This window comes from Brachyistius frenatus, unplaced genomic scaffold, assembly GCF_029030835.1.
Source record: "Brachyistius frenatus isolate BFR_SWC_R1_liver_20210118 unplaced genomic scaffold, ASM2903083v1 Contig_94, whole genome shotgun sequence".
Lineage (NCBI taxonomy): Eukaryota > Metazoa > Chordata > Actinopteri > Embiotocidae > Brachyistius > Brachyistius frenatus.
Window position 1 is genome coordinate 1,490,758 of NW_027210693.1, and position 14,554 is coordinate 1,505,311.

Here is a 14,554-nt window from a genome sequence, read left to right on the forward strand (position 1 = left end):
TACGATGATTGTTTTTACAATAATAAGAATTATACGTAAAGAATTTCAGACGGATTCATTGAAAATCATGCATGTCTATGTATTGTGAGCTGTATCGCGCAAGGCATTTAATATCTAACAAAGAGAATACAGCACAGTAGACTGCCTGAGGAAATATTTCCACAAAATTATGCTCATGCCATGCTCAACACATTTCCAAATCCTGTTAGGCAATTTATTTTTGTTAGAATGAACCAGTCATCAGGGCTGTAAGCATGAATTTAGAAGTGCCAATGCTATGTGCTATGGTTTGACACCAACCTACCATAAATAAACCAACAAAAGGTCCTTTAGATTTGATTTAAGTCTAGAAATATTAAAATCAGCCTTTAGAGCGCACCATGTAAAGTCTTAATCAATTTGTTAAAACGACTAAATGCAGAAGCTCGGGGCCTTTCAGTCATTTAACCAGTGAATATAAGTTATATGAATATTATTTGTCCAATAGTGCATTGGACTGCAGGCGGGATGTCTGTCACACTGACCTAACATTGTTAGTTGACCTAACATACTGTGTAAATCAGTGCTGTAGGTTTCAGCACCATGGACAGCAACCAGGGAAATGTCCCTGTTGCTTTTCTTGTTTGTTTTGTTTATTTGTTTTTTAAGAACTTTGCACAGCAACTATGAAAGCCTTCGTAGAGTTAAACAGACTCCACAGAGTCTTGGATATGTTGGATTTTTAGAGGAAAGTTCACAGCAAGACATGTTTACATGAACACAGACCGATGGTCACGTTGTGTTTTATGTAAAGTACACAGCCTACACGTGGCAAAGTGTGGCACCTTCTGCGCAACTCGACGCCTTCTCACTTTGTTGCCTTTCAATTTTCTCCAAATCTCTCTGAACCTATACAGCCTGTCTGCTTTTAAGCTTTGATCTCAGCCCGCTCGGGCAGCTGAATTAGTAATGGCCAAGCAAGCTATAGTGGTCATCCAATAGTCTTGGTGTAAATGTTTACCTATCAGCAGAGAAAAGTCACGACACGGCTCTTATCCTCATCCACCCTCAGTTCCATCGCCTTCCGCCTGATACAGTCCAGACCCACCCCTTACTGTCTGCCATGACCGTCCTCTACAATCCCAGACTGGATTCTTTGTACCTCCCCTTTCTCGCCCTCAGTCTGTGCTTCTGAGTATCTGTGCAGCCTCCCTTCCTAGATATCCATCCCACACCTCTCCACCCGCAAACCGGTGAGAAAAAAAGAGGGCAGAACAGTTTCAAACACGTCGAAATAAATCTCACTCTTAGAGCTCCCTTTTCTCCTTCTCCCTCTGACGGACTTCATCACTTTATTGCTCTGCGCGCCAATGCCCGAGACCACGCAGAAACGAAGGATTTTTTTCCCTTGAGCATGAAAAGGATTGCCAAATCATCCGCAATCCAACATCACCGACTGAGCCACCAGCATGAGCACTGGATACATATGCTCCAGCAGAAGTTGTTGGCTAGAGAACTAACAAATCTTGGACCACAAATACAGCTAAGAGGGGAGAATCAGTTTTAGGTAAGTAGCCTATATGGTTTTACTGGCTCGGATCTTTAACATTATATGAATGTATCGTGTATATATCTATATCTATATATATTTTTTTCTTTTCTTTTTTTCTATCTATGACGGACCACGAGGTAGTGTTCTGGTAGGCAGGGCTATATTGTGGCACAATTATGGCGATGTTGCGTGGTCAGCATGTTACTGAGGTGGCCGGTGGTGTCCTTTTCAGGATGGAGGCAATTTTTTTCTTTCTCGCGGTGAAGCTACCTTCAAATAATCGCTGTTCAAGTCCTTTCAAGCTCTGCCGGGCTGAATGTCGACGGAGCGCTCCTAGGCTATTCAAATTCATAGAATGAGTCTCGGTCTTATAAACCCATCATCTCCAAACATTGTGCAAATGACTTGTTCTCACATGTATGTGCACGCGCCTGCAATTTCTCTCCGCATGTTGTGAAGCAGCATCTTCCCGAGGTGATGGTGCAGAAGTGCGGATTTAAAGGAGCATAAAACATTTGAGAGAAACAATGATCTCACATTTCACGGTTGGCATATTACGCAGACCTGCCGCGGCTTCACTCAATGGATTTACGGGGGCAACATTCAGAGTGAAGGTGTATTAGCAGGCCTGCAGATCTTTGGGCTGGCGGCATCATTATTTGTTTTCAAGCTAATTCCGTTTGCAGTCAGGCTTTGTACATCCATGTTGATCAGTTCAGTCCGGGAACTGCATTGGCCGTTAACTTCAAGTGAGTGTCGTCCCCGTTCGGATATGAAATCAGCGGCGGTCATGCTTCCTGTTCTTATTTGGGTGATATTGGTTCTATGCGTTTTGGGTGACCTGCTGCCTGTGATGAGCTGGCTGTGTGTTTGTATGTGCACACTGTGGCTCTTAGCGCACGAGACTGCGCGCACATGAAAGCAATTGCACGTACACGCTTGTTTTGTTGGATGTGTGTGTGGTGTGTCACCAGTGAGGCAAAGTTGCCTCTCCGTGTTGCCGTTCCGTGTTCCCTCAAGTTGCTTTGATTGCTGTTCCGCTGGCTAACTGCGAGGGGAGCTCATGCTCTTTTACACTCGGTGTCATTATGTGGCTAAAGGCAAGATAACTGTGTGTGATACTGATACCAACTCTATGAAATTAGAGGAGCAGCTTCTGTTTGAAATTGGTCCACCGGAAGCATTTATCTGCAATTCCGTGACTGCCACTGCAGTTTTTGTTTTGTTTGTCATTGTTTCTTTTTGGGAAAGTGAACTTAAGTAGCTTCATCTTTGTAGAATTAGCCAAAAGCCTGTGTCCAGAAAAATGCACATCCCGCAGTTGTAATAAAGGTTGAAAGCACAAAAAAAAAAATCAGTTTCACTTGAAATAATTCTGAATAGGTCATAAATGTGAGTAATGAGCGACGCAAGATGTGAATCGAACTGAAAGACCGTATATTTGCCTTTTAAAGAGCAGGCGGAAAATTGTCAGGGTGGCACGTCACTGTAAATCATCCCTCGTACTTATTTTGAACTTTAAGCTTTAATATTTGAGATTAACATTACATTAAACAGCAAGTCACTTCACTATAATATTGTTCTGCCTTCTTCACATATGCAGTGCAGAAAATTGCACTGGCAGCGGATATTGCAGAAGAAAAGCTGCCTTATTCAGAATGCTTCATTCAATCTGGTGGCCTTTTCGATGGCAAAATGCTGGCAACGTGTAATCATTTTCAGAGGGAACGCATTCTAAGTCATCGTCGCCAAAATGAAAATGCCAGCAGTGGCTTAAAGCTATATTTGTGTCATGGCTTTAGATGACCCAATGTTGATGATGCTTTCAAGGACTGAAAAGAGAACATTCAGCAGCAGAGGTCCTTTTACAGACCTTGGCAGTGCAACTTATTGATGAATTGTCTGCAAAGCAAGTGCCTCTGATTCATATAAGATAAAGAATTGAACACCCATAAACATAATTAAAATCCACGCATTCACACCATATGCACGCAGTCCTTCTCTATCGCCGGTTTCTATAGATACGAATATTATTTTCAAACTGTCTTTGTGGATAGAGAACAGAACTTGCATTGTACTAACAGGGCGGCTCGCTCCCTCTCTGTCTATCTCTTTGTATTCTTGTATTGGCACAGCATTGTTTTTATGTGGGTGCTGGCTGCAGCTGCTGTGGCCAGAAGGCTGCATCCCGAGAGGTTTGGGGAAAAAAAAAAAATCTGTTTTTATCGGAAACAAACAACAGGGTCACGTAATGACATGTGACAAAATTGCACTGAAATACTGGCGAGTTTACAATATTTTGGAACGGCAGCTGATTCAGTCGACCTCCACTGGGGGCTGTCTGACCCACGTACTGCTGCTATCAGTCACATTAGACCACACTGGACTCAACATCCTCGTCCAGTATGATGTAAAAACACGAGGATAACACAAGATGATCAATTGCGATCTTGCGAAATGTAATTAAAGATGATTAATAATTCTTGGAGGAAATTTAGTTTTAGTGTTTTACAATGGCCTTCAAAGACAACCTTTGCGTTGGGTGATACTCACCTGCTCAACACACTGTTTACATCCAGAAAATAATAGAAAAGACTCGTTGTCTGAGAAGGTAACCATAGTTTTGTGAAGGAATATTTTTGTGCTATGTGAAGCCTCAGGGGAGCTGAAAGCAGACTCAAAAATCCCCACAACAGTGACTATTATATTTGTATAAACTATTTAAGCATTCAGTATGCACACTAAGCACTGTGGCCTATCTGTGGTCTCACTCTAGCTCCCTCTTTCATCACTCACAGCAGGGGTCCACCGTCTGAATCTCTGCGAGAGAAAACAAGCGGCATTTTATGTCACAATCAAGAAATACATTTCACATTAAAAGTTCACAAGCAAACAGAAATCTATTATTTATTAAATACATGTATATGCATCTTCAGGTCCTAAAACTAAAGTCTACTGGGTCTTTTTTTTCGGACTGCTGGGGAACCTGAAGATGATGTTATTTAAAAATAATTCAATATTAAGTGTATTTACAGTAGCTCCAAGTTTTGGACTATCATTTTAATTTGAGAATACGCTCTTTATTCTTTATTCTAATTTAAGTTTTGCATTGCTCATCAAACAGACGTAACAATATTAGCTAATCGCATCGACAATTCTGGCATTTGGGGCTTAATTTACCTGGAATGTATCAGTCTTGGTTAATGAATGTTTTTGAGTCAAATCCAGTAAACATATTTCTTACATGCTTGTTATAAATACTTCTGCCTTCCAATTATATTTGGGTAACAGACTCGCTCTCCTCTGCAGATTATGCATCTTGACCTAACACTTGGTGGTTGCCAGGTAGGAGACACTGGATAGAAAAGTGATGCTAAATTGAGCTTTTATAACCCTGACCCATGTGTCATTAAGCACTGCCTGGAAGTTCAGTTATTACCCCTCAAAATATAATAACTCCGACAACACAGTAGCAACTCCAGTAATTTATCTTGCCTGACACTGCCTTGGTCTTTGCTGGCTTCGTGACAGTACTGGTTGTACATCTATTTGAATTTTTTCACCCCATGTAACAGAAGGAGCCAGATGTTTTGATTTGCAGAGGTCTGCGCTGGCTGACGATTACACATCGAACCTTTAACTTGATTTGCTTCACTGTTGCCTCCTGTGTTGCCCCCAGCGGTATAATTTGATCTGCTCCGGTCTAGAAGTTGTCTCTGAGCTATTTTAAACACAATGCAGTCCTCTCAGTAGTAAAATATCTGAGGGCCCCAATTTTTATGGTGATAAGGTGCCGCTATGACCAGTAATTGGCAATTCTGTTGTGGAGATTTTTTTTTTTTTTTTGCATTTTGGGGTAAATTTAAAAATAGCCAAAATGCTGTCCAGCCATGTAAGTGGCGTTTGGAGGAATTGTCATGCAGTGTGCCTTATAATTTATATTAGCATGTCGATGCATCATACAGGAATATAGAACATACCTCCAAAACTTTTACAGCCAACATATTTTATATATTGGTTGCTGCGTATGTTTCTCATCACTTTATTCTACAATTTACACATTTGACAGCTAAAGCGTGACTATACTGTGAAATCAGCTTTGATAATTATTTTAATTTCAAGAATGGATTGAATTACTTTGTACTTTTTAATGTGAAATAAGTAATGAACCCATGAAGAATTACCACCCACCTCTGTTCCCCTGAGCTCTGTGAGACTCACTGTTTTGGTTTAAAGGCCTGAAACTTTACTGTTTTCATTCACGTTTTCTGCTCTGTGCAGCATTGTTTCTAGAGGTAGCTGTCTGTTTTAAAGAAAAAACAAAACTGTTGTACCTGACCGGCATTTATCTCCAGACAGATCAAATTTGAGACTAATTGGTAAACCTAGTGAAGTGCTAGCTACCTGGGGTGGAACGGTTCAAGTAAAAAATCCAACCCGTTCGGTTCACTGGTCACAGTTTGGTTCATTTGAAACAGGCTATGAGCCATGTGAAGAAAAAACAAAATTCAAATAGCTAATAGGGGAAAAAAAAAAAGAAGCCTTGTAAGCCAGTGACACATCCGCCAGCCTCGTATGGGAGCATTATGGGTTTCGTAGCTGCAGAATCTGATATTCTCTCATATGATGGCGGAAACCAAAATAGATTAATACCTAAAGGATGGCAGTTGCTTTGGTAACGTTTGATAGTGGTGAGGAATTGAAATGAGTTATCGTAAAAGTGGATAATTAGTTGACTATTCATCCTCAGCAAACACTTGAAACCAAGTACTTACGTGAATACAACATGGTTACACAAAGTGGTCTACTTAACATCCGCCTTACTACAAGTCTTGCTGGCAATGTGTGCATCGTTGCATGTATGTAAGTAGCCTATAACTACTCACCTACTGAGCACAGCCTTTCACATCAAAATAATGCCAAAGCTTCAACTGTGCCCGAATGTGGTGTTATTTTGCCTTTGCGAATTGGTTTGGATTACTATGAACAGACAAGCCTGTTATGGCAGAAATTGTAACCCATCTTGAAATGCAGTCACTGCCTGATTGTCAGTGTGGCAGGGACATTTTTAAAAGGATTGAACAGGTCAGAAAATTGCTTAAAATGTGATACTCATTTTGAATTGCAGGAGAGTCACTTTCCCCGGCACTTGGGTTTTAGTCCATAAAAAAATGATCACGGAATATTAAAGTCACCCAAACAAGCTGCTATCTTCATGTCTAAAACACACAGTTACTGTCATAGGCAATTCACTCAAACATTTTCAGTTCAAATTGACGTCTCAACAAGCATACATTTGACTCTTTTCTAAGATTCAGTTAACTGTCTGCTATTGTAAAAAGACATATTTTAGAATGTGAACAATCATGGGAAGATAATCTTTTAGACATTTTTTAATTAGGTCTCTCACAGGGAATGTGTTAATCTGTTCCAGCCTTCGTTGTGCTGACTAACAAGTGTGAAACACTCCCCACTGGAACATTTTAGGTACCCTTAATTATTTCTTAAGAAGAGAGAAACATTTGCGAAAGTAGTCCGGGATTCATCATATGAAGCCTGGATGGAGATGAGAAGCTGCTTGTTTCCGTGAATACAATATGTCCCAATTTTGAAAGAAGAAACAAATTAAACAGTGGAGCAGTGATTTTTGGAGAGAGAGCAGAGTCATACACTGACCCATGACCGATGTGATGCTGGTGAGTCAATGTATGTTTGGCTCATGCCAGTTGCTCTCAGCATCAGTGACCTATATTGCTACTCAGGACAGCAACAACCAACAATGCAGCAAACAACTGATCAGATTTGAATATTTTAATCGGAGTGGAAAAATGATTGTGGGCTGAATGAGAAGTTTTCTTTTTATCAGGCTAAGCAACGAGAAATAAACACATTAATTCAACAATTTTATCTTTCTCAAATAATCGTACTGCACATAAATTGCAATTGGATCAGCAAGTATGATTTTGTTTTGTTTATTAGTGGTAATTTTTAGCCCCACCTGTAATCTAATTGTGAAATGAGTATTTGCGCTGACACTGATTACAAGGTGCTGCCACGGACGATGTAAATTCACTTTGCTATAAATCGCAAACTGGATTTAGTAACTGTGATGAATACTATGATTTAGATTATTGTGTGAAGCCCCTACTGAACATGCACCTTTTGATGTCAATTTTACAGCACTTTTACCAGATGTATAAGGAAATTTTCCCGAGCAACTAACAGATCGCACTCCATCTGCTATTAGAATATTAAATAGACGGTTATTATAACACATCTGTTCCAAATATATGAGTATATATTTATATATGGGCTAATCGGGGCCCACTGAACCTACTCGGCAAACAAACTGCATCTATTAGTTGATGAGAACGTTACCCTAAGTCTGACCTCTAGTGGCCGGCGTAATTATGACAAGTAGGTTCGGTGGGATCGCCTGGTAGACCGCTGTGTGTGTCCTTCGTGACAAAAAAGTATATTTAGATGTTTTTAAGTGTTCTACGTATATTAGCTGGCATTACAGTTTGAAGTAACGTAATGTTTTTGCTAAACCTAATCAAGTAGTTCTGGTATCAAAACTAAACATAACCTGTCGCTGTGGGTGTAGGATGCTCGTCGCTAATACTACCCAATGGTCATATATGTTGTTGATAATGGCCTCCTAAACCTACAAGTAGGTTTACTAGGCCTGACAACAGTCAAACTAGGTAGAAGAACAAAAGTACCTCAAAACAACATGTTTTATGTTTAAGCCTACAGTCTGTAGAGACAAACCCGGTGAAGGGAGGAAGCTGGGGTCGATGAACAGGTCAGCAAAACATCACACTTTAACACAGGAGACTGCTGTTGGTTTTCTGTTAACAACTGACAGTCAGCATTGTTTTTAAACGTGACCATGATCGTTCCCCAACCCTGGCCATGCGTTTCTTATTGTAGCTATGACAACCTCCCCAGACAGGTCATGTGAGTGCCTAAACATATGAAACTTTAACCATAATGTTGTCCCGTTATAAAATTGGTTTATTTTTTCAAATGATTTGTATCAATGTTGGAGGGCAAATGCAAATGATGTCATCGTGCCATGTTTGAATGTCAGATCAAAAAATGCTTCTGTGATTGTAAAGGACGTAGACAAACAACATATTTTATTGTTTTGCTTGGCGGACTAAGCCAATACAAATATTTGCATTTTAACATGTACTTCTTTTACAATGTACTGGGAATTGAAATACACTCATTTCTTTTCAGTACACAGTGTTGAAAACTTTAAATTTAAACACAATCTCTGTTTGTTTTAACTTTAAAAAAGCCGTTTGAGTTAATCATGCTTTAATCCGAATCCATATACTAACCAGACTTTAGGTTTTGCATGAGTGGATAGTGTAGAATCAATCTAGTAAAAAAAAAAAAATCAGTGGAGCTGAATGTTTTGTAGATGTTACACATACAACATTTTGTCTGAAATGTGATAGGAAAAGTTAATCACAACAGCAGTGTGTCGCTTCTAAAGTGAAACTACTTAAGCACAATGGATGTAATTTGTAAGAGATACAGTTGATTAGTACAGCTTTCTTTTTCCTCAACAACTTTGCTGCTGTAAAAGTCGTTGTGGTACCGACTCCAGAAGTAGCACATAAAACGACCTGACGCAGCGCTTTCACAGAAGTACCAACCTATAGATTTTTTTTATGCACCTGACCTTGCCTGTGCCTGTGTTCATGTGTACTGCACTTAAAGCATCTTTTGGATGGCTGAGGCTGAAAATCTGCCACAACAGCAGGCATGTATATTAATTAGAATTCTAAACATAGACCCTTCATGTTCACTTATGTCAATCCGACATGTCCCAATGGGTGAACCATTAGTACATTTGCATTCCCGGTATGGAAGCTTGACTAGTTAAGCACCGCATCCTTTGACATGTAGCTTTAGAAACATTGATTGACTTGAAATGTATGCACATTTGTGATCATTTGGCATTGCTTTCAGGGCTGCTGTGGTAATTCCAGTAACGTTATATCTTCAACTTGCATTTGGCCAGCTTAACGTCTACTTATCAGGCATGCATTCATTATTTTTAATTTACTCACTGAAAGAATGAAAAGAAAATATTGACAGACTTTTATAATTACCTGTCTTTTCAACTGATGTGGATTCACTGCTGTAGGTGGATTTTCACAACGACTTGTGTTTTAAAGGCAAATTCACACCTGAAGGCTGGAATATTGTTCTGGATATTATTGAATATAAACTAGATTTGCCTCAGGATGAAGAATATGATTAAAAGCTAATAAATAAAATATACAATTTCCAAGGTCTCTGCTTGTTGCTGTTACTGCTTGGCCTCTAAATATTCTTTGCTTTAGTAATTTTTTTATTTTATTTTTTTTACTGTGTTTGTCCATATAATGTAAAAGTGGCATAAAAATGCATGCAACTGAAAGCAGCCACAAAATGCTGTTCATTTTGTAATGTATAAGTAGGGGACTAGCTTGAGGGCATTAGCGTGCGATATAAGTCTTAAAATTCTTAAAGCACTTTGAAAAGAATCAGGAAAACTTTTGCGCTGAATGTGAAACTAACAAGTAGCAAATGTGAAACTGGGTAGAGGTGCACTCAGCAGTCAAATCTTTTTTTTTAATGGTTCGATTTTTTTTTATAAGTATTTTTAAATTGAATTGAAGTGAAATGGGATTAAACATCAAGAACTAAAAGTGAACCCTGCCAAATCCCACATGAAATATCCATTGAAGATGAAGCAAGAAGGCAGATGTTGATTGAGAGATACTGAATCAGACAGAGCTCCATCTTAAACAACTTAGTTTTGCAAACAAAATGTACTGAATTATGGTCTATTAATGACATATGAAGACTGTCACTGATGACGACGTTAAAATACGTATAAAATAGATGAATGTAACAATTACTTTCATTCCCCTTTAAAAGAAGACCAGTGCTCAACCTGGAGACACAATAGAGAGCTTTTTCCTTGAGAATTTCTCAGCTTTCTTTTTTAAAACATTTATGGCAAAGATAATATTTTTATCCATAACAACTACCAGCAGTGTTATTCGTTTTTATTTAATCCTGAATGCTTAAAGAACAATCTGCAAAAACCCTTATGGTTTGCAGGAAAGGGGGTTAAGTCAACTGTCAGCATGGTTTCTGAAAATGGGATCAACTATTGCCAGTTTAAAAGCAGAAGGGGAACCGTGGCCAAAGAGTGAGGAAAAAAATTGATGTTAAATGACTTAGAAACCTAGTAGGACAAATCTATGGGACAAATTGGGGACTAAATGGCAAATTCCTCACACATTTTGCAGTTGTCCAGAGTAATTCCTTAATGTTTAATCACCTTGCTTCGCAATTGTCGTATTTCTTCTGACCATGATAGTCCTTAACACCAAGGTTGAAGGAGTGTGCTCTGCGATGGCTGCTGCTCTCCTTACTGTCATACTGTATATTCCCCAGATGTATTGCACAGTTTTTCACATGGCATAAAGTCAATAGCAATGAAGAGGGTCAGTGCAAGAAAGGGAGGCATCTTTTAAAATGTCAGCGTACTTTTAGACTACACTTACGTTTCACTATTGAAAGTACTCCTGGAATTCAAAGACATAAAATAGCTTTGATTTTCAGTTAAACATTTTTACGTTTCTAAACAATTTAGGATGAGTCAGCCATATTGTTTCTGAACACACCAGTTACCTTTCATGACGTTAACTGTCGGACGGTTGAAAGTTCAAAATGTTTACATTACTAAGATCCCTCAATCACCTTGTACATCTCATCATCCTGTTCAGCGATTCATGTCAAACTGATGATGTGTTCAATGACAGTGGTTTCCCCCAGTTGAACAAATTGATTGGTTGGAAAAAGGTTTGAACAAATAGGGACAGAAAAACACCACAAAATGGTGACAAGTAGCTATATTGGTTGTTGTAAGTTCAGCTACATAAATAATAATTTTAAAATCAATTCACTTCTTTAAGTGGTTATAAACAATGGTAACTGAGCCAAGCAACTGCGACTACAGGTCTTGTGTAAACTGAAATTAGTGAGTACACCTTGGCTAATGGCTGCTCAGGGCAAAAGAAAGTAGTCCCCTCTCCAAGCAGAACATGGCAAACATGAACATGATATTAAACTGAATAGGTGAAGCGGAATGAGATAGCACTTGAGTGTGATTATCAGGCTAATACAGTTCATGCACAAAGCCCATTAACTGGGGCTGATTTAGCCCAACTCCACTATCCAAGATGGAGCTTTCTGGCACATAGATTACATACTATATTAAGCCCATTATCTCATAGGTAGATTGTGTGATGGTAATGCCCAGACTCTCATCACCACCTGGTTCCTTGCTGACTCAACTAAATATTCAGATTTCCTTGTAACAGGATAGAACAAAAACAGTTTTACTGAAAAATAGGCTTTCATGAACTGTTGGCTCCAATTCACATCTACTTTGGTTTCCACCCAGGCTGTTGGGATTTCTAATGAACAATGGCCACTTGGCAACTTGGCAATCACAGTTGCCTGGTAGAGGGAGGAGAGCGAAGCAGCTGGCCCTTTTTCCACCTCTGGTGCCAGCTACTGTCCCTGACATTACACATGTGTAGTGGTCCATAGAGTGGGATTCTCACTGTGTTGTGCATTTGTCCTCCTCTGGAGGTTATAACCCTGTCAGAGAATAAAGGGAAATATGTGCTGTATTGCAGCTTACCTGTGTTTGGTGGAGGGTGGAGTGTGGTTTAGTTTTGCTGGACTGTGAGCTGTGAACTATTGTGCTCTGACTGCAGTTGCTTTATGTGAGTCTAGTACTCTGAGTCCCACTTCAAAGAAGAGACGATTGGAGGGTGAATAAAAGCTCCAGGTCAGTCAATTGGCCCTGAATTGCTTGAACTTAACTGCAATATCAGCAGCGCAAAAAAAGTCTGGCGTGGTCAACTTTTTTCCTCAGTTTAACTTGCTCAGCCTCTCACATTGACATCAGGGCCAGGTGGATAGGGAGGAGGCGGAAGGAGAGGAGGCAGTGTGCTCGATTTATCAGTAATTATGGAGTGCTATTTTCTCTGTCTCCCATCTATGTCTGCCCTGGGAAGCAGTAGCCATTCTTTAATCTTGACACCTAGTGATCATGTAACACAAGGAAGTGCCTATTAGAGGTGGATAAAAATTGGCGGGGGGCTCTCCCATGATCCTCTTTTAAGGGAGTTGATGGTGACAGAAATGGTGAGTATGGGGATACATGAGTGAGGATAGAGGGAGAAGGGGAGTGACAGGCGATGGAACCTTAGGTGGTGAGGACAATTACCGAACTGGGTTTCAAGACTCCAGAGATTTTGCACAAAAGTGGGGTTAAGGGGAAAACTTAGAGGATCGTTCATTTTTTTCGAGTATATATATATATATATATATATATATATATATATATATATATATATATATATATATATGTATATGTTAAAAAAGAAAGAATTGCCGAAGGACATGTGAATAATTTGATTTCTGAGATGAACTAAAACAAGTGTAATAATGTGAAATTCAGTTGTAAAGCAGAACAGGTCTTTATGCTGTTCCCTCTGGGCTTGCTTTACACCGAGTCAAACACAATCAAGACAATGTCGGCGGTAATTATACTTTGCTTTGGGATGATTGTGTTCCGGGTCGCATAAATCAGGTGATTGAGATCCAAACAAGACCAAATGTTGGATTTCAATACCTCTGTTGAATGAAATTGAAGTCTACATTTGGCAGCAAAACCAGACTGAATACTCCATTAAAATAAAGTCTCTTTTCATGTTCAGACTCTAAAAGCCAAATGTGTACAGTTAATTTTTTAGATGTTCTTTGTTGGATATCTTGTTATACCCACAAGTAAATTCATGTGCAGGAAACAATTCATCAAAATATTCCCAGTTTGGTTATTTCTGAAACACTTCCATGGGTGGCGTTGTTGCCTTCTGTCGAAATGCAGACATTGGAAAAACAAATTGACTGAGTCTCTTAACATGAATAATAAGTGCAGTGTCGCCAGCGCTGTGCCAATCTGGCACCTCACTCCATTAGCTGTCTTCTCCTAATTTTGGTGCAACATGAAATCACCAAGTGCCAAGATTACTCTGATCATTCTTAAACAGTTGTCTTTCGACGGAGAGCACAGACACAGACATAGAGAAAACAGTGAAAGTGTTTGAGCTATGAATAATCACAGAATCACAGATCAGCACACAGTGGGCCTATTTGTTACACTGAAATGCAATTTTTGCACAAAACCCCGACAAAATCCGACAAGCGCGCCTGAGCTAGACAGCGCAATGATTTGTGTTTCAGTCAGATTTGTGTTTGGATCAAACTGCTCACATTGTGCTGACTGGGAGAAGATGCATGGTGTGCACTGTAAATACAGAGACATCTCACATATGATTTAATCAGCTACTGCAAATAGTGATATATTGCAGACAAAGGAATGTAATGCTTAATGCTTATAGGAGCGTTCTGCATTACTGTGATGGTGAAGTTCTATTATTTGCATCACATTGTATGTAGACCTTGTTGTAGATTTCCCAAATAGTAAAATTTCATTTTGCTGGGTGGCTGTTAGTAATATTACACGAGAGGGTGTGCTTTAATGTCATTATTGGCTGGAGGCGCTTGTATACATTACACATTGTCCAAATTTCTATACTGTCACATAAATATGGGTTATATATAGTTATTAGTATATTTAGTTTAACGTAAAATATGGGTCATTTTCAATATGTGTTTCACTGATCATCTTGATTTATTCTGTATCGGTGCTCACCCAACGAGGGAAATATGTGCGATGTGTGTGCCGTGTTTGGCAAACAGAAAAACATTGACTGAATGTAAAGGGAGAAATACCCATACACATTTATACCTACACACACACACACACACACACACACACACACACACACACACACACACACACACACACACACACACACACACACACACACACACACACACACACACACACACACACACACACACACA

At 39.4% G+C, this 14,554-nt stretch overlaps 1 protein-coding gene across 1 annotated transcript in view; it reads left to right on the forward strand.

The window, feature by feature from the left end:
• Nucleotides 1-1,143: 1,143 nt before the first annotated feature.
• brinp1 (bone morphogenetic protein/retinoic acid inducible neural-specific 1) overlaps nt 1,144-14,554 on the forward strand; it is a 103,921-nt gene continuing 90,510 nt past the window's right edge. The window contains exon 1 of the mRNA XM_069710713.1: nt 1,144-1,546. The gene's annotated coding sequence lies outside the window, so the exon portion shown is untranslated. The remainder of the gene's footprint in view (nt 1,547-14,554) is intronic.